The following is a 19,172-nucleotide window of genomic DNA, read 5'->3' as shown; positions in this document are numbered from 1 at the left end:
TATTACTCTTTTTAATTTATTTGGAGATCCACTGTCTGCAAACGGAGAAACAACAGGCTCTCTCTTTGCAAGCAGTGGAGGATAGGTAATGCAACCGCCGCGCCTATCTTTCTCCCCCACTGATTAATTACTTGAAACTGAACTATTGTTCACAGATTGTCTTCTGGAGATTCTCTGTCTACAAACAGGAAAGGGCCCCCCTCCCCCTTTTTGCAGATAGTGAAAGGGTAGGTAACGCAGACCTTTGCGGGCCTACTTATTCTCCCCACTGAATTGTTTTGACCGAACATCGACTATTTGATATTGGTTCATGAGGTATTCACTGCTTGCAAACAACGTAGAATAGGAATATTCTGTCTAGTCTTTGCACGCAGTGATAAGATAGGCAGTGCTGACTTTTTGTCCCCATTGTGCTCCGTCATGTCTGTCTTCTCCCCACTGATTGGTAGCCTGTTTAGCCCGGACCGCCTATTAGAGGTGAACCATCCGGCTCCACTGGAAGGCACCCCTAATAAGGACATGTTCATGAAGCATGGATTGATCGCTATAGCCTATAACAAACTGTGGCATAAATATACGAAAAAGGATCGAGAAAGTCAGTGGCCACTGATAGGATCCTTCGATGATGACAAAATAAGTGCGCTAGAAACAGCCCTTGGTAAAAACAAGACAACACCCACTATGCTTGATAGTTTCGGCATGTGGCGCAAAGAAACTGAACAACGTAAAAAGAAAACCGAGAGTAGGTTGGGAAAAGAGCTGCGAAAAGCAGCCCACCTAGCTGCTCAGAAACTAGAAGGAGAGATAAAGGAAAGAAAGAAAGCCAAACAGAAACTAGAAAGGGAAACATCAAGCCAGTGTCCGGTTAGAACGTCCTCCACGCTCTACCCTGATTTACCCTCGAAACAACGAGCCAACGATGATCTGCTGTTAGGTCCTCCGATCATCTACATGCCCCCTCCATATGCCCCTTCCCAACCCTTAGCACAGCACCCACCTCCCCCAGGTACGAACGAGGGTACCGCCACAGCTTCGGCCCCCATGGCCTCTGTACCGGCCGAACCCCTTGTATTAAATACTACGCAAACGACAACGTTAGACGACCCTGAGACCCGAAGGGCTGGTTCTGCAAGAACAAACAGACTAAGCAAAGATGAGCGAACAGGGATCGACAAGATAGCAAGGACACTGGTAGAAAGGAAGGAAGGTGAAGAGTACATCGCGGATATGTTTAAATCGTATACCGGGAGTCACAGACGACATTTTACCGTACGACTGTGTTACCATGTCTTGAACGCATACGAGGACCGATATCGAGACAAAGGTCCCGAGAGCCTAACGACTCTGTACCGGAAGGTCGATATCGGGGATGAGGGCGAGTGTGATGTGACGGACCTCCTTACGCGTACGCTTGAGGTTTTCCGCCACCTCACTGAACGAGAATCGGGAACTAAACCCACGACCTCCGTAGTGACCGAGCCACAAACTGAGCAATCTAGCACCATGATGCCGATACGAGAGGCTGCCCCTTACTGGGTTCCACCACGAGGTGCAGGGACTAACGACGATGCAAACCAGCCAGATGCGAGGGGAAGGGTAGTGTACAACTGGGTCTACCAGCCATGGGACCGGCAAGAGATTCTGACATTCCGGAAATCTCTGCCTGACCTACGTAAAAACCCCACGGCCTTCAACACTGAATTGGGTACAGCCCTAGGTTCAACGATCATGACCCTGGCTGACATCGACTTGTTTTTCGGGTTATGTCTACCAGCTGATGTGTGGAAGCAAATCCGGAAAGTCGACCACCTTGAGCTGTTTGGACATACCTGGTCACAACTCGATACCATCGATAAACAGAGAGGACCTGGACAAAAGCCTTTGAAAACCATTCTAGACCTTCCAGATAAAATCGTACAGAAATTAAAAACTCTGATCCCAGAAAAGAAAGTGGACTGGTCGATAGTAACGGCCTGTCGCCAGAAACCCCAGGAGGATGTATCGGAATACTTCTCCCGGTTTGAAACGGTGTTCTCCGATTACAGCGGCCAGGACATGACCACTGCAAGCGGACACCATCTGTTTGTCCAGAATTATGTTAAGGGTCTGTCATCGGAGGTCTCCCAGAAACTGCAGGCTAGCGAGAGTAGTTGGGCAGCCTCCAAACCTACGGCTATCCTCCAGATGGCCCAATATTATGAACATCAGAAAAATGAAAATGATAGGGCAACTGAGAAAAAGAAGAAGGACTTGAAAGAGAGGGGGATGATGGCTCAACTGCAAGGGGTGACTATAGGGCGAGACCAATACCGGGGAAACTATCAGACAAACGCCCCTAAGGCTGCATTCCCCCAGGACCGCACTCTGACTCCCCACAGTGGACGTACAGACCTTAGAGAGGACCAGTGTGCTTTCTGCAAAGGAACTGGCCATTGGAAATCCCAGTGCCCAATTCTTCTGGAAGTAATCAGGAACAAAGACCCCAAGGACGTAGCAAGTGGACCGAGAAATAAGGGACAACAGCGAGGGCCCCCAAATGACACGACTAACGACAGATCAGGTAGACCAAATACGTTTGATCGACCCAGACAGAACCAATACCAGCAATCTGACTACGATGACGCCCACAACTTTGCATAGGACAGCCAAGGGCAAGGGAGGGATCCAGTCGAGCTCTATGTTGACCAGCAAGGCCCTTACGTCACTGCTAAGGTCCTGGGTACAAAGTCTCCGTTTCTGGTAGACACTGGCGCAACACGTAGTGCGTTATCTAAACGACTGATTCCAAGGGCACCCTTGTCTGGCTCACTTATAACATCGACAGGTTTCGATGGAACGCCCTCCACTAACCCTTTGTCTGCCCCGATCCTCTTTGACGTAGAAAATAACACCACTGACACCACGTTCTTACTTTCCTCAAATAGCCCTGACGCCATTATGGGACTTGATTTATTGAAACACTTCCGAGCGACAATCAGATGTTCTCAAGACAGAGTTCGAGTTTTCCTTTACGACAACCCCGTTCTGCTTAGACATTGCCCTCCCCGACGCATGTTTTCCATCACCGATGCTGACACCTCCCTGCTTGACACCCTGCCTCCGTATCTGTGGGCCAAGACGGATTCGGACGTAGGGCGCATGTTGATTGACCCAGTACACATTACTGTCCGGCCAGATGCAACACTCCCAAAACTTCCACAATATCGGATATCGCCCGAGGGCGAGAAGGCATTGGTGAAGATTATTCAGTCACTAATAGATGCAGGAGTGGTAGAGGAAGTGGTAAGCAACGTTTGCAACAGCCCTATTTTACCCATCATCAAGAAACAGGGAGAGGGAGATGAGAAAGCATACCGTTTTATCATTGACCTTCGAGAAATCAACAAAGTGGTGGTACCCCAGTACCCTGTGGTCTCAGACATCACCACCATACTGACTTTGATTCCTTCTACAGCCACCACCTTCACTGTCATTGACCTCAAAGACGCATTCTTTTCCATCCCCATCCACCCAGACAGCCGATATCTCTTTGGCTTCACCCTAAAAGCCCGCTCATATAGGTTCTGTCGAGCACCCCAGGGCTACACAGAAAGCCCTAGCATCTACAGCCAGGCCCTCAAGAGACAACTGGATCAAGTCCAGTTACCCGATGGAGTGGTGTTAGTGCAATATGTCGACGACATCCTCTTGGCGGCCGACACCACTCCACTGGCAGTTACAGCCACCATTCAGCTCCTGCGCTTCCTTGCGGAAAATGGCCACAAGGTCTCCAAGAAGAAGTTGCAATTCTGTCAACCCCAGGTCACTTATCTCGGCCACCTTTTGTCCAAAGAGGGAAGGAAACTCACTCCTGATCGAATCCAAACCATTCTCGACACTCCTGTCCCTAAGACCCAGAAACAGGTTCGCTCCCTACTAGGCCTCACCTCTTTCTGCCGACAGTGGTTACCGAACTTTAGTCTCGTTGTGAAACCGCTGCTTTCTCTGCTAGGTAAAGATGTCCCCTCCCCACTCCCTTGGACCCCTGAGTGTCAAACCTCCTTCACGGAACTACGAGATGCCCTTTGTTCGGCCCCTGTCTTAGGTACCCTCGATTACAAAAAGCCCTTCTCCCTTTACACTCACGAAAGGGAGGGGTGCGCTTTATCTGTCCTGACCCAGGCCATTGGCCAAAAGCAACGACCGTGCGCTTACTTCTCTGCCACTCTTGACCCTGTAGCCAGAGCCTTGCCTGCCTGCCTTCGAGCTGTAGCTGCTGCTGCAATCTCTATCCGACAGAGTGAGGGGATCGTACTCTCGAACTCCCTCACGGTACTGGTACCCCATGCAGTTGACACCCTCCTGAACCAAACCAAGACACAACACCTAACGAGTGCACGACTGACTGGATACGAACTGACTTTGCTTGCACCCCACATCACCCTGAAAAGATGCACCACACTGAACCCGGCAACTCTGTTACCCTTGCCAGAGAACGATCCCAATGTGCATCCTGTACATGACTGCGTGACTCTTACGGACGAACAGACTAGAAGTAGGGTTGACCTCAGAGACACGGCTTTCCCTGACCCTGACGGGGAGCTGTGGGTGGACGGTTCTTGCACCAAGCTCCCCGACGGCACCACTTCCGCTGCCTATGCGGTCACCACGGCTCGAACTGTAGTCGAGACAGCCCGCATCACGCAACGATCCGCCCAGGCAGCAGAACTGATCGCCCTGACACGAGCCTGCATTCTGGCAGCAGGAACCACAGCGAACATTTACACCGACAGCCAGTATGCCTTCGGGGTGGTTCACCATTTTGGGCTCCTTTGGAGGGAAAGGGGATTCCTGACCTCACACGGCACCCCCATTTTGCACGGGGATCTAGTCTCCGCCTTGATCGAGGCTGTCCTCCTCCCCAAGAAGCTTGCAGTCATCAAGGCCATGCCAGGCACACAAAAAGGTGACAGACATTATTGGACAGGGAAATGCACTAGCTGACATCACTGCCCGAACGACAGCTGAAAACAGGACGACAACACATATGTACGTGACCAGGTCACAAGCGGAAAAATGGACTGACGCTAGGAACACTATTAGAGACATACAAATGGCTAGCACACAGCACGAACTGACTGAATGGGCACGGGTGGGGTTGAAAGATGACGAAGGCTGCTGGCGGACAAGAGACACGAACAAATGGTTGCTGCCTGACTCGTATCTGATTCCCATACTGACTATGGCACACTCCCCTGCCCACATAGGATCAGCCCCCATGATTGAACTTGTCTCCAGAGTTTGGCACAATGATAAAATCACAGACTCCGCCAAACGTCTGGTCCAACAGTGCTTGATATGCCTGCAACACAACCCCGGGAAAGGAACTGTAGTGCCCCGGGGGGGATTTGGGGTCCCAGATCACCCGTTCGAAGTCCTGCAGATGGACTACATCCAGCTAGACAGATGCCAAGGCCTGACATATGTACTTGTTGTGGTGTGCGCGTTTAGCAAATGGGTGGAAGCATATCCAACCCGTGACAACACTGCTATGGCCACTGCAAAGGTACTGTTGAAGGAGTTTTTCCCCCGTTACGGCCTTTGTTGTATTTTATGGAGCGATAATGGCCCCCACTTCATAGCCGAAGTCATCCAACTCATCCTAAAGGGGTTGGGCATCAAACAGAAGTTCCACGTAGTCTTCCACCCCCAGTCTGCTGGACTTGTTGAACGACACAATGCCACACTAAAGCTTAAACTGGCCAAGATAGTGGCTACCACAGGTCTGAAGTGGCCAGACGCCCTCCCACTGGCATTGCTATCGATGCGTTCCACCCCCACCAAACATCACTTAACACCTTATGAAGTTGTTTTCGGCCGACCCATGAGCGTCTGGTCAGCACCGAAACCGACTTCCATTCATGACGTCCCGGACGTTTTAATGTCTGATTATCTGTATAAATTGACTGAAACTCTGTCTGTCATTCATCAGCAGGTGCAGCAGGCCATCCCCGATGCTTCCAGGGGTCCGGGTCACGCCATCCAACCTGGGGATTTCGTGCTGATCCGAAACTTTCAGCGGTCGAAGAGTTTGGAACCCCGGTGGACGGGCCCCTGGCAAGTGTTAATCACCACCCGGACAGCTCTTCGTGTGGAGGGGAAAAGGCATTGGCTGCACGCACACCACTGTAAGAAGGTCTCCTCGACCCTGGCCACGACAGACAACATCGACAACCAAGAAGAGCTCCTGAACAAGGACCGACCGTCGCTAACCTGCTATCCTGATACCGAAGCACTTGAACTTTCAAGATTCTCTGATCCCACCGTGCCATCCAGAGAAGGGTATTTCCTGCGTCGAAAGGAGGGAGCTTCGGCTAAGCAGACCACGAACTAAGTTAAAATCTCAGAACGGTGACCCAAAGCAACCAAGGGTTACCTGGAGAGAAGCTAAACTAAGTCTGTGGTTCTGCCCACTACCGAGCACCTTGAAAACGAAGATGATGGAAGCGCCAGATAAGAAGATGATGGAAGCGCCAAATAAGAAGACGATGGAGGCAACAGGAAATACCCACTACAGAAACCCAAGAACAGACAGACTCCATAGCTCAAAGACAATTGCACTCTTCACCGCAATCCTTTTCTGCTTTCTCCTCATGACCACACTCTGGATTGTGGAAGAAAATGCGCCTGCTCACGAAACATTCCTGACCACTGCTCAGCCTACCACCATGAAGGAACATTATCTGATTTCGCTCTCTCCTCAACTCAGAGAGAGGCGAAAGGAGTTTTGGAATAACTCTTTCGTGCAGCTCCTTCACCAGCACAATCTCGCCACCAATGCCACCAACTGTTGGATCTGTGGGTTGCTACCCCACGCCACTGGACACTCGATACCATTCATCCCCTCACCCTTCTCGGTTCATGGCTCCTGCCTTGCTTGGCTGATCCTCCTGCAAGAAAGCTATAAGGACAATGCCACCTCCAGCAAAACCGTAACTCATTTCTCCCATGGGGTCAGGCGAAACAGAACAAAGACACACTTCTGCCCGCAGACCTCCAACGACTCAATCCAAATGGACATCCCTGCTAAAGAGCGAATTGAAATGCAGGTGTTCAACAATCCAACCAGACCCACCTTCTCCTACCTGCGGAAACGAACGGCTGCCACCTTGACTGTAGCCCTGTCAGTCATCAACGTCACTGGCCACATGTGCATAGAAGGACTTGGGACACAGCTGGTGGGTCGCAGTGCTTGCCGTTTTACCAGAACTTTGGACTCCATGGATCCACCTTCCTTTGTATCGTCCCCAAACATGTATTTCGTCTGTGGCACAAAAGCCTACACCTGGCTCCCCAAAGGCTGGGGGGCACTTGTTTCATCTCTTTCATCCTTCCTCCGACTTATGTGGCCCCAGCGAATCACCATAGACAAAAACGAGCCAAGGACATTGAGCAAGCCGACTCAACTGGAGCGCAGTTCCTCGATGCTATGAAGGGACTTGTTCCTCTTTGGGGCCCGATGGCAAACAGCCGTGCCATCCGACATCTGACTCAGGCAGTTGAGACAACGATGAACATCACAGCTGGTATTTTTGCTAACAACACCGCCGAACTCCAAGCGGTCCGCTTGGTGGTCCTCCAGAACCGCCTTGTCCTAGATGTGGTTCTTGCGGACCGTGGTGGAGCATGCCGCATTATTGGGTCCAGCTGCTGTACATACATACCGGACAACTCGCCCTCAGTGTACAAAGCCATCGAACATCTTCACAGACTCTCTTCAGAAGTCCACCAGGAACAGGAAGAATGGTCGCTTGGTGGTTGGTTCTGGAACACTGTTAAGAACTGGGGCTGGAGACTGTTCACCATTATCCTGATTCCTATAGTTGTAATATGCGGTCTATGCTTAGGAATCCAATGTCTGCCACCTCTGTGTTCAATATGTGCACAATGTATTTGCCCTAAGACTGTGGACTTTGGAAACGAACGCATGGGAGCATTATATGATGTCGAGGTTAGGAATTTGATGAAGATTGACATTGAATAGACAAGTTGGCTAGATATGTTAAAAAGGGAGGACTGTTAAAGTTAAGCTGCAAACGTCAACATTATCGGCGCCATCTTGCTCTCCTTGAACCCATTCGTGCACGTAAGCGGCAGCCATTTTGAGCATCATGGCCTCCTTGCCCCTCGCTGATAGCCAGCGCGTCTCTCTCTCTCTCAACCTCGCAAACATTCCCCCGCACGCTGACAACCCCCCCCCGCTCTCACATGCCCTGAGTCATAAACCCCTCTTCAGCGCAGCTCTGCCTCAGAGCCCCATCCTGTTCCCATGCGACACCTCCCCTCATTCCTTTCATGGTCCCAGGTCCTTTTGATAAAAAACCCCTTTTCCTGTGTGCCCGTTTGTCTTCCTCGTTCCCAGGCCGACACCTAGCTCTGCCGATACTGTTTATTGCCCCTCCCCGTACAGTAGAAAGCTTCCCTCATCAAAGGACCCCCGAGTTGATCAAAGCCCCCACCCTATGAGATCCGATCAAACCCCCACATTCCGTGAATCGGCGGAATGTCCAGCAGCGCGATAATCATCACCTATTGTGACCGGGGTGGGGACTTCAACTGTAAATGTGTGTGGGAACGGGCCTGTAGGGGAGATTCAGAGGATGTCCTTTCATACTTCAAAGCATTACAAGACTGTGTTACCTGCAATAAAATTCATTTAACTGTGTATAAGAGGCCAGGACTCGGAGATGCGGTTAGAGCACCTCGTGACGATACTTGCTGTCCGAACTGATGTGTTCTCCTCCGGAGAGAATAAACCTTGTTTCCTGCCTTCCCGTCTCCAGCGCCTGCCTCTTCATGGGTTAATATTCTGTGGGTTCAAGTGGCGACACCGCCGGGCAATACTTAAGGATCTTTGTTCATCAGTTGTCCGTGACCTTTTTAACAATGGGTGGAGAGTGGGTGGAGCTTCCATGAAGCTTCCACACTATGGTGTATACTGCATGGCTCAACGAGACAGCGCAAGCACTGTCAAGGCGAGACCTAAAAAGAATCTCTCCGACAGAAGCAGTAACACACACTGACCTATTTTACATTATATGCACGCACTTTTTGATCTGCATGGTAAAAGTTCTTTGCAGCAGGTATATAACCCTGTACTACCTTTCAAGCAGTCACAACTTCCCCAGACAAAACTCCAGTTATCTTGACTTTTTAATTTATGCCTGAATATTACTGGAGCCTAGGAACTCGGCAGCAGGTGCTTTAAAAATAAAGAATATACTGCCAAACTGACTCAGACTCACTGCGTTGCTAGTGCAGACAGAGCCTGCAGCCTTACTTAGGCTGCTGTGCAGCTTTATTTTAACTGTTGAAGCATGCTCAGTACAGGGCCTTGCTGCCAGGCCCTGCCTGCAGCCTGCCACTTCACACCTGAAGGCCTGAACGTGAATGGTCAATGGCATTGGCCAAAATTCTGAATCAGACGGCGGTGGTGGTGAGCCTGAGGCAGTGCGGGTGTGCTGGGGTGTGAAGCAGCGAATGCGCGCGCAATTGCAATGTGAAAAAATCTGCGCACGCTGCTTGCCGCGCTCAGCCGCAAACCCCCGCAGATTTGCTGAACCGAAACTGAATCCAAAATTCAGGCAGCCTGGGCCGGACCGCAACTGCGCAACATGAGTCAGACATCATCAAACTAAGGGCCGCGGGCCCACTCATCATGATCAGACACTACTACATCAATCAATATAAAAAAACATATAATCATGGCGCCTGCCAGGCCCTGCCCTGCCCTGCCTCACCTGTTCAGCTTTATTTTTAAGTTAACTCTTGATGATTAGGCCGACCGCTGCAGCCGGACTACTACCCCAAGGCCATGCCTCCCCTGGTGGCACTTAACTCTATGTACTGCACAATGCAGAGAGAGCAGTAGTCTACTCCGCCTCCACCGAGTCCACTGACCTCAATGCGGCCAATGCAGTCCGTCCAAGACAGGTCCCGCTACTTGGTATGGCGGCTGGCTGGCCACGATGAATCGGATGGTAGTGAGCCTGAGGCAGTGTGGGTATGCTGGGGTGTGGCAAAGCAGCGAATGCGCGCGCAGCAATGTGAAAAAATCTGCAACCGCTGCTTGCCGCGCACAGCCCCAACCCCCACAGATTTGAGCCTGGCCCTGGCTGAAGAACTGAAACTGAATCCATCCGGGATTCCCAGTAGTAGTAATACTGATACTAACTGATCCATCCTCCAGGCAGCACTGCCGGGCCGGCCCGCAACCGCGCAACATCCACTACTGCTGGCAAAACTACTACTGGCAACATATATGATCAAAAACTAAGGGCCGCAGCCACTCTTCATCAGACATCAGACCAATGAATCAATCGACTCAACATAAAATAAAAACCAGTAATCACGGTGCCTGCCAGGCCCTGCCTCACCTAAGCAGCTTTATTTAACTCATCAATGATTATGAATCATGATTAGGCCACCGGCCTACCCCAGGCCATGCCACGCCCTCGCCTGTTCCGCCGGTGCCGTTGAAGTTCAACCACCACTGGATACTCAGTGTTGGATGCGGTGCTGGTCACAGTGGTGAGGTGCGGCAGTGCGGGTATGCTGGGGCCTGCAGTGGCAACATTAAAGCAGCGAACTGATGCGCGCGCATTCAATTGCAAATTCTGTGCAGGCTTCGCTGCCCCTGCCACGCACAGCCCCAACCCCCGCAGAAGAAGAACAGCCCAGGCAAAGCCCTGCCCAGTAGTGTCCCGCCCACTGGGCCGGCCCGGCAACACTGACAACACTGATCTGTGGCCGCCGCTGGGCAGGCGGATTGAGCAGAACAGAACAGAACTTAGTTTTGTGATTGTGTCATGAAAGAGTGAGAAGAAACGAGGACGAGTCAGTCACGTCACCATTCAGTGAGTGTAGTATTTGAACATGAACGGTAAAGTGACAGCAGCACTTATGGACGTTTACAGCAGCACACGCTCTCTGTACCAGTGCTAATTATCAATTACTGACATGCGGTGCACTAAATGCGTGACTGTACTGTAGGCCCGGCCCTGATAATTAAGTGCCGGTGCTAAGCACCGGCAAGCACCGGCACAAACTAAGCACTGGCCACAACTCTCCTGAGTTGAGGCAGGGATCTTTTCAACTGCTGGTGGGATCCACCAGTCTTCAGTCCATCTTCCTCCTCTTCCTCGGTGCTCTCAGAGTCAGACTCCTCAGAATTCTCAGGTCACCTGGTCCCTTGCGAGTTCTCCTCCAGGGCTCTCGATTCTCCAGTCGCTTCTCAAGTTTGGTGCTTTCCTTTGTGCGGTTCTTCCATTTTTGGCTCCTCCCTTTCCTTCTTCCTCGCCGTGCGTCCTCTCTTAGCGTCTTATCCATCTTTTCTTCGGTTTACTCTGCCCCTCTCCCTGCCGCAGGAAGTCCAATGTTACTTTGCTTTCCTCATTCTGTCTCCACTCTCCTTCTTATTGTTCTCGCTTGTCCTTACTCTATGTTACTTTCTGTTGTCTCCAAGTCTCCTCTTCCTTTCTAACTGTGCGTTAATTTACCCTAGGTGGCATTTTGGCTGGAGTGTCACGCAATCCTTGCCATTTTCCTGAGGTAATTGTTCTCTGGTAGCCTTTACCCCCTATACCACTAAAAATAAAGAGGGAAGGCATGCCTCTCCTACACCACCCTCCAAACAAAACAGCCAAACACACAAAAAGCAGCAGGAGGCAACGAGAGGTACAAGATGAATGTGGCACAAACAAATTTTGTTAAAAATGCCGTCACCCACAAATTGTGGCGTGCTTCATCATTGGGCCGGCTAACAATGTCCCTGCGCAGACCAAGGCCTGGGATGGAGCATAAGGGTTGGGAAGAAAATACAAACTAGGAAGGTGGTGTTAGGGGGAATTTGTACCCCCACACACCTCCTATCTGCATGATTGTCAGCATGTTTCAGATGTTTTTAGTAATCCATAAGGGTCTTCTGGCCTTCATCACGACTATAGATAACGTAAAACCCCTACTCTTATACCTTGCTTAGTCGGTAGACAGAGGTCTGACGAAACAAACATAACATACCTCACATCGAGGTAAGTGACTCTCAACAATACATAAAAGATAAACAGAGTGCATTGCTTAAACATATATAATGCACCCAAATCATTCACTTACTCATTCTCATCGTACCCCATGCTATGTTGGTGATTCAAATAATCAACCCCTCTCTCTTTGTTAAAGGAGATGAACCACACCTTCATATTATATCACATATATTTTTAATCCTGACCAGGAAATCCATGAATAAAATACAGAGGGGATATTTGTGAGCAAGTTTTAAACGTATTTTCTGCACATTGAATGATCCCTGAAATGATTTGTTTGTGTTTTCTTCCCCACCCTTATGCTCCATCCCAGGGCTTGGTCTGCGCAGGGATGTTGTTAGCCGGCCCAATGATGAAGCACGCCACAATTTGTGCGCAAGGGCATTAATAACAAACTTTCTTTGCGCCACATTCATCTTATGTATACCTCCAGCTGCCTCCTACTCCTGTAAATGTGGTCAGCATTTACCCCCTCACAGGCACTAAGCTCCAACAGTGCCTGGTGACATGCGTGTAATGGCGTCTGTGTGGCAGTTGGCTGGAGGTATGTGCTACTGTTGGCATGTGATGCTGTTGGCTGGTGGTATGTGAGGTTGTTGGCTGGCGGTATGTGATGCTGTTGGCTGGCAGTATGTGATACTGTTGGCTGGCTGTATATGATGCTGTTGGCTGGCGGTATATGATGCTGTTGGCTGGCGGTATGTGATGCTGTTGGCTACTGTATATGATGCTGATGGCTGGTGGTATATGATGTTGTTGGCTGGCGGTATGTGATGTTGTTGCCTGGCTGTATATGATGCTGATGGCTGGTGGTATATGATGCTGTTGGCTGGCGGTATGTGATGCTGTTGGCTGGCGGTATATGATGTTGTTGGCTGGCGGTATGTGATGTTGTTGCCTGGCTGTATATGATGCTGATGGCTGGTGGTATATGATGCTGTTGGCTGGCGGTATGTGATGCTGTTGGCTGGCTGTATATGATGCTGATGGCTGGTGGTATATGATGCTGTTGGCGGTATGTGATGCTGTTGGCTGGCGGTATATGATGCTGTTGGCTGGCGGTATTTGATGCTGTTGGCTGGCTGTATATGATGCTGATGGCTGGCGGTATATGATGCTGATGGCTGGTGGTATATGATGCTGATGGCTGGCGGTATGTGATGCTGTTGGCTGGCGGTATGTGATGTTGTTGCCTGGCTGTATATGATGCTGATGGCTGGTGGTATATGATGCTGTTGGCTGGCGGTATGTGATGCTGTTGGCTGGCGGTATATGATGCTGTTGGCTGGCGGTATGTGATGCTGTTGGCTGGCTGTATATGATGCTGATGGCTGGTGGTATATGATGCTGTTGGCGGTATGTGATGCTGTTGGCTGGCGGTATATGATGCTGTTGGCTGGCGGTATTTGATGCTGTTGGCTGGCTGTATATGATGCTGATGGCTGGCGGTATATGATGCTGATGGCTGGTGGTATATGATGCTGTTGGCGGTATGTGATGCTGTTGGCTGGCGGTATGTGATGCTGTGGCTGGCGGTATATGATGCTGATGGCTGGCGGTATGTGATGCTGTTGGCTGGCTGTATATGATTCTGATGGCTGGTGGTATATGATGCTGTTGGCTGGCGGTATATGATGCTGATGGCTGGCTGTATATGATGCTGATGGCTGGCGGTATATGATGCTGATGGCTGGCGGTATGTGATGCTCTTAGCTGGCATTGTGTGTAAATGTCAGAAATGTATAGCTTTCCTGGATCACCCAAGGGTTTCAAACCTGTTTCCACTACAAACCACAACAATTAGGAAAAATTATTTACATCTTAGAAATATGACAAAACTGCAGTAAAAATGTTTTTTGATACAGCTCTGCTTTTTCCAAAGACCTAGGTAGATGGTGATCTTAGCACAGAAAACCTTTGTTTATGCCATTTTAGAAAAAAATATCCACTTTCTTTCCCAATAGTTTTTTCCAGTTTTCCCCCAAAACCAAAGTTTACCTATATCTTGATTATTATTTTGGTTTTATCTGGGGTAAACTATAAACCCTGGGTACCTTTAGAATTCCTATGATGTTGGGGAAAAAAAAATATGGTTGGCGTCGATAACTTATGTGGTAAATGCTATGAAGGTGTAGGTGTGAATAGCCCAAAATAGCAACAAGCATTTGCAATGCAATAGGTCCTGCATTTGTGAGAGTTTGAGCTATTGGCATTCTAAATGACAATGTCTTTTTTATGTGTTTTGAAAACCTGAAAACGATGCATAAACACGCACTTAGCACTTATAGTCTTTGCTTCCGAGAAGCAAGGCTGGCGGTAAAAGAGCCGTGGTTACTGCCAGCCCTACTTCTCGTAAGCAAGGACTATGAGTACAAAGTGCGTGTTTACGCACCACTTGCATGTTTTTAAAACACATAAATAAAAGGCATTGTCATTTAAAATGCCCCGTGGCCTTAGTGAAGCTTGGCAAAATATTTGGCCGTAAAAAAAAATCACAACAAATGGCTTTATTAATAAATATAGGGAAGGACCAGGTGTATAGCTGGATACTGCCCATGCTCTGGGGTTGATTTTGGTGCCTAGTTGTCACGTCACGCCTTAAGACAGTCTCTGTGAAGTTTTAACTAATAATATGGTGTGTTTTAAGACTTGTAAACCTATACCGGTTAAAGAAAAGAAATATTGCCCGTCCCAGTATAGAACAAGCGGCTGGTTTAGTTTAAAAAAATGAAAGGAAATAAATAAATAAACAGTGTGAAGAAGTCACGTGTCAAGGAGAGCCAAGAGATCAGAGGCCCTGGTCCTGCCTTATAATCTGTCGCCAATGCATTACAATTGCATAATGAACAGCACTCCCTTCAGTTGTGCAGGGAAACTTAAAAACTCCCTTTTTCTAAGTACATACAAAACCCGTTCAGAAATCTCTCTCTAGGAGATTAAGGGGTTTGCCCAGATTCACGGGATGTTGAACCCACGCCGAGACTCGAGGGGTGATTTAAAGTAAGGCCTATCTAATATATATACTAAGAGCGCAAATATACACTGAAACTAGTTCTGAGTTTAGTTTGTTTGCAAGCTCTACAAGTGCTTGTTTGAATGTAAGCCCAAACGAGAAGTAAAGTGGGTGGTCCAAGGTCAAATAATGTATCAAGTGGGTGCGGCATGATTGGCACTCAGGTATGAGTAAAGAGGGGTCCAAGGTCACATAATGTTATCAAGTGGGTGCGGCATGATCGGCACTCAGGTATGAGTAAAGAGGGGTCCAAGGTCACATAATGTTATCAAGTGGGTGCGGCATGATTGGCACTCAGGTATGAGTAAAGAGGGTGGTCCAAGGTCACATAATGTATCAAGTGGGTGTGGCATGATCGGCACTCAGGTATGAGTAAAGAGGGTGGTCCAAGGTCACATAATGTTATCAAGTGGGTGCGGCATGATTGGCACTCAGGTATGAGTAAAGAGGGTGGTCCAAGGTCAAATAATGTATCAAGTGGGTGCGGCATGATTGGCACTCAGGTATGAGTAAAGAGGGGTCCAAGGTCACATAATGTTATCAAGTGGGTGCGGCATGATTGGCACTCAGGTATGAGTAAAGAGTGGTCCAAGGTCACATAATGTTATCAAGTGAGTGCGGCATGATCGGCACTCAGGTATGAGTAAAGAGGGGTCCAAGGTCACATAATGTTATCAAGTGGGTGCGGCATGATTGGCACTCAGGTATGAGTAAAGAGGGTGGTCCAAGGTCACATAATGTATCAAGTGGGTGTGGCATGATCGGCACTCAGGTATGAGTAAAGAGGGGTCCAAGGTCACATAATGTTATCAAGTGGGTGCGGCATGATCGGCACTCAGGTATGAGTAAAGAGGGGTCCAAGGTCACATAATGTTATCAAGTGGGTGCGGCATGATTGGCACTCAGGTATGAGTAAAGAGGGTGGTCCAAGGTCACATAATGTATCAAGTGGGTGTGGCATGATCGGCACTCAGGTATGAGTAAAGAGGGGTCCAAGGTCACATAAAGTTATCAAGTGGGTGCGGCATGATTGGCACTCAGGTATGAGTAAAGAGGGGTCCAAGGTCACATAATGTTATCAAGTGGGTGCGGCATGATCGGCACTCAGGTATGAGTAAAGAGGGGTCCAAGGTCACATAATGTTATCAAGTGGGTGCGGCATGATCGGCACTCAGGTATGAGTAAAGAGGGGTCCAAGGTCACATAATGTTATCAAGTGGGTGCGGCATGATTGGCACTCAGGTATGAGTAAAGAGTGGTCCAAGGTCACATAATGTTATCAAGTGGGTGCGGCATGATCGGCACTCAGGTATGAGTAAAGAGGGGTCCAATGTCACATAATGTTATCAAGTGGGTGCGGCATGATCGGCACTCAGGTATGAGTAAAGAGGGTGGTCCAAGGTCACATAATGTTATCAAGTGGGTGCGGCATGATTGGCACTCAGGTATGAGTAAAGAGGGTGGTCCAAGGTCACATACTGTTATCAAGTGGGTGCGGCATGATTGGCACTCAGGTATGAGTAAAGAGTGGTCCAAGGTCACATAATGTTATCAAGTGGGTGCGGCATGATCGGCACTCAGGTATGAGTAAAGAGGGTGGTCCAAGGTCACATAATGTTATCAAGTGGGTGCGGCATGATTGGCACTCAGGTATGAGTAAAGAGTGGTCCAAGGTCACATAATGTTATCAAGTGGGTGCGGCATGATCGGCACTCAGGTATGAGTAAAGAGGGTAGTCCAAGGTCACATAATGTATCAAGTGGGTGCCGCATGATTGGCACTCAGGTATGAGTAAAGAGGGTGGTCCAAGGTCACATAATGTATCAAGTGGGTGTGGCATGATCGGCACTCAGGTATGAGTAAAGAGGGTGGTCCAAGGTCACATAATGTTATCAAGTGGGTGCGGCATGATCGGCACTCAGGTATGAGTAAAGAGGGTGGTCCAAGGTCACATAATGTTATCAAGTGGGTGCGCATGATCCGCACTCAGGTATGAGTAAAGAGGGTGGTCCAAGGTCACACAATGTATCAAGTGGGTGTCGCACGATCGGCACTCAGGTATGAGTAAAGAGGGTGATCCAAGGTCACATAATGTTATCAAGTGGGTGCGGCATGATTGGCACTCAGGTATGAGTAGAGAGTGGTCCAAGGTCACATAATGTTATCAAGTGGGTGCGGCATGATCGGCACTCAGGTATGAGTAAAGAGGGGTCCAATGTCACATAATGTTATCAAGTGGGTGCGGCATGATCGGCACTCAGGTATGAGTAAAGAGGGGTCCAAGGTTACATAATGTTATCAAGTGGGTGCGGCATGATCGCACTCAGGTATGAGTAAAGAGGGGTCCAAGGTCACATAATGTTATCAAGTGGGTGCGGCATGATCGGCACTCAGGTATGAGTAAAGAGGGGTCCAAGGTCACATAATGTTATCAAGTGGGTGCGGCATGATTGGCACTCAGGTATGAGTAAAGAGGGGTCCAAGGCCACATAATGTTATCAAGTGGGTGCGGCATGATCGCACTCAGGTATGAGTAAAGAGGGGTCCAAGGTCACATAATGTTATCAAGTGGGTGCGGCATGATCGGCACTCAGGTATGAGTAAAGAGGGGTCCAAGGTCACATAATGTTATCAAGTGGGTGCGGCATGATTGGCACTCAGGTATGAGTAAAGAGGGGTCCAAGGCCACATAATGTTATCAAGTGGGTGCGGCATGATTGGCACTCAGGTATGAGTAAAGAGGGGTCCAAGGTCACATAATGTTATCAAGTGGGTGCGGCATGATTGGCACTCAGGTATGAGTAAAGAGGGGTCCAAGGTCACATAATGTTATCAAGTGGGTGCGGCATGATTGGCACTCAGGTATGAGTAAAGAGGGTGGTCCAAGGTCACATAATGTTATCAAGTGGGTGCGCATGATCCGCACTCAGGTATGAGTAAAGAGGGTGGTCCAAGGTCACACAATGTATCAAGTGGGTGTCGCACGATCGGCACTCAGGTATGAGTAAAGAGGGTGATCCAAGGTCACATAATGTTATCAAGTGGGTGCGGCATGATTGGCACTCAGGTATGAGTAAAGAGTGGTCCAAGGTCACATAATGTTATCAAGTGGGTGCGGCATGATCGGCACTCAGGTATGAGTAAAGAGGGGTCCAATGTCACATAATGTTATCAAGTGGGTGCGGCATGATCGGCACTCAGGTATGAGTAAAGAGGGGTCCAAGGTCACATAATGTTATCAAGTGGGTGCGGCATGATCGCACTCAGGTATGAGTAAAGAGGGGTCCAAGGTCACATAATGTTATCAAGTGGGTGCGGCATGATCGGCACTCAGGTATGAGTAAAGAGGGGTCCAAGGTCACATAATGTTATCAAGTGGGTGCGGCATGATTGGCACTCAGGTATGAGTAAAGAGGGGTCCAAGGCCACATAATGTTATCAAGTGGGTGCGGCATGATCGCACTCAGGTATGAGTAAAGAGGGGTCCAAGGTCACATAATGTTATCAAGTGGGTGCGGCATGATCGGCACTCAGGTATGAGTAAAGAGGGGTCCAAGGTCACATAATGTTATCAAGTGGGTGCGGCATGATTGGCACTCAGGTATGAGTAAAGAGGGGTCCAAGGCCACATAATGTTATCAAGTGGGTGCGGCATGATTGGCACTCAGGTATGAGTAAAGAGGGGTCCAAGGTCACATAATGTTATCAAGTGGGTGCGGCATGATTGGCACTCAGGTATGAGTAAAGAGTGGTCCAAGGTCACATAATGTTATCAAGTGAGTGCGGCATGATCGGCACTCAGGTATGAGTAAAGAGGGGTCCAAGGTCACATAATGTTATCAAGTGGGTGCGACATGATTGGCACTCAGGTATGAGTAAAGAGGGTGGTCCAAGGTCACATAATGTATCAAGTGGGTGTGGCATGATCGGCACTCAGGTATGAGTAAAGAGGGGTCCAAGGTCACATAATGTTATCAAGTGGGTGCGGCATGATCGGCACTCAGGTATGAGTAAAGAGGGGTCCAAGGTCACATAATGTTATCAAGTGGGTGCGGCATGATTGGCATTCAGGTATGAGT

The sequence above is a fragment of the Lissotriton helveticus genome, chromosome 5_1 (genome assembly GCF_964261635.1).
Source record: "Lissotriton helveticus chromosome 5_1, aLisHel1.1, whole genome shotgun sequence".
NCBI classification, from domain to species: Eukaryota; Metazoa; Chordata; class Amphibia; order Caudata; family Salamandridae; genus Lissotriton; species Lissotriton helveticus.
Note: the sequence above shows the minus strand (reverse complement) of the source record.